This window comes from Frankliniella occidentalis, unplaced genomic scaffold, assembly GCF_000697945.3.
Source record: "Frankliniella occidentalis isolate FOCC.00 unplaced genomic scaffold, Focc_3.1 Scaffold27, whole genome shotgun sequence".
In the NCBI taxonomy this organism is placed as follows: domain Eukaryota; kingdom Metazoa; phylum Arthropoda; class Insecta; order Thysanoptera; family Thripidae; genus Frankliniella; species Frankliniella occidentalis.
The window spans coordinates 2,449,648-2,451,720 of record NW_026267157.1 but is presented as its reverse complement, the minus strand read 5'-3'; the positions used below and the strand labels follow the sequence as shown (position 1 = coordinate 2,451,720).

The window sequence follows — 2,073 nt, the reverse complement described above, 5'->3', positions numbered from 1 at the left end:
AAATTGCAATATATTTTTTACACTTGGGTGGAAAATAACCTTAAATTTGTTAAATTCGTGAAACACTCTAATCTTCAGATGATAGACATTCAAGACATTTAAGAAACTAGAACTATTTTTTGTATTACAAAGCAGACGCACAGTAGCAGAAGCCATTTCAAACTTTAAACGATTGAGATCGAGAAGAGAAACTTCAAGTTTCTTCTACTTCTGCAAACGCCAAACTCAGAGCAGACGAAACGAAAGTGTTGTGACGTCATCCCTCACATCGTGAGTGCGTCGATTGGTCGAGTCCGGCCGGCTGCCGGACAGTACGGCTCGCCGCCGCCGCGCCGCTTAGCGTGACGCAGCAGCAGACCAGACAAGACGCACAGGCGCTTGCTTTGCGCATATTAGCGTTGCGCTCAAAACACTTGTTAATTATTATGGACATAGTGTTTAGTACTTAAGAGATCCCTTCACAACGAACTTCTGTTGGACGGTACGCATTTGTTTCGTTTATGGATCCTGTTGATTTAGCCTCAAAAAGGCTTCTGCTTGCTATGATGCTTACGCCTGCTTGGGTTGTTAACTCGAAAGACTTGTCATCTTATGTGTTTTATTTTGACTAGAGTGCGTACATATTTAGTGCAACTGATAACTTCAGAGCTATTCGTAGCTGTCTCTATTTGTTACGTGGAACACAATAGTGCTATTAGAATCTCATGTAGGAAAGTCTATTCTGACGTGATAGGTTAAGTTCGTTACGGTACCATTTCAAATAGCTAGCTTTCGTATTTTGTTAGATTTGTTGTTACTGAAAACATTAATTCTCTACCTTCTTTTCTTTAATAGGTTCTGTTATTGCTTTTAATCACCCAGCAAACGGTGTGTGTGTACTGGGAAAGTTGGACTGGGTGCCTGGTAGATAATGAGTAAGACCCAGAATGAAGAGTTAACCTAACATTTTTATTTACTACAAAATGCATCCTGGAGGTATGCCATCCCAACTCTTTCCATCTTTATCATTTTTGTAAATTAACTGCCTAACTTGCTTGGTCTTGTTATTTGTTTATTTTTAGACATGCCATGTTAACCTGCGAGAAATCTGGTACACAGATAGTACAACACTGAAAATAGGCGATCTTGTCATGACTCCGGACTGATGTCGAAAGTAAGTTAAATATTCATTGCTTATTTTTTCTTTGGAATTCCTACAGTTTTGTTTTTCAACTAAATTTAACATAAATGAATATTTTCAGCAGGTGCTTTACAGTCTCAAGGCCTAATTGAAAACAACAGGAGAGAAGATCGCTACTTCTTCAGACGCAAGCCTCTCCCCACGCAGTGCATACAAGCACTATCTCAATCTTTGCAAGGCTCGACACCTGAAGAAACTACATTTAACTGCATTTGTTTGTATTTGGATTTCCTGTTTTGCATTGAGGGTCTAATTATCTAGTATACCAAACACCACAGGGTTCAATAAGTGTTCGGTAATTTTTATTGCTACTAATCTAAGAACTTTAGGACTGACAAATTTTCAAAGCAAAATATTCTACCAGTAGTATAGTATATTTTTAAACTGTATCTGTTTAGAAATTTCAAATCTTATAAAGTGTGTGTCTCTGGTAAAAGGGGAAATAAATAGGAGCATAATTAAGAAAAAATATTTATTTTTGTCTATACTACAAGAAAATGTAACCATCAATTCATCACCATCCTTCTGGAGTCGAGAGGACGCTGCGAGGGCGGCAGGTCCACCTAAACTTCCTCTGTAACCAGTCGCGGCCAGGCCATCGCCGATATGGCGCCGTAGCGATATTGAAGTTGAGAGGACGCGGCGATAACAGGGCGACAGGCCGAAATGTTCAGCTTTTCTTCCCCTGAAACCTGTCGTCGCCTTGCCATCGCCGATTTGGCGCCGTGGCGATATCAAAGTTGGGAGGACGCGGCGATAACAGGGCGACAGGTCAAAAAGTTCAGCTTTTCTTCCCCGGTAACCAGTCGCGGCCAGGCCATCGCCAATGTAGCGCCGTGGCGATATCGGAGTTGGGAGGACGCGGCGATAACAGGGCGACAGGCCGACACGTT

The 2,073-nt window shown here is 41.4% G+C and overlaps 1 long non-coding RNA gene across 1 annotated transcript; it reads left to right on the top strand.

The window, feature by feature from the left end:
• The first annotated feature begins 22 nt into the window (after nucleotides 1-22).
• Nucleotides 23-1,854, top strand: LOC113216269 (uncharacterized). The gene is made up of 3 exons (XR_008010925.1): nucleotides 23-975; nucleotides 1,062-1,153; nucleotides 1,242-1,854. It is a non-coding gene; the product is annotated as an uncharacterized LOC113216269 (long non-coding RNA).
• Nucleotides 1,855-2,073: the final 219 nt, after the last annotated feature.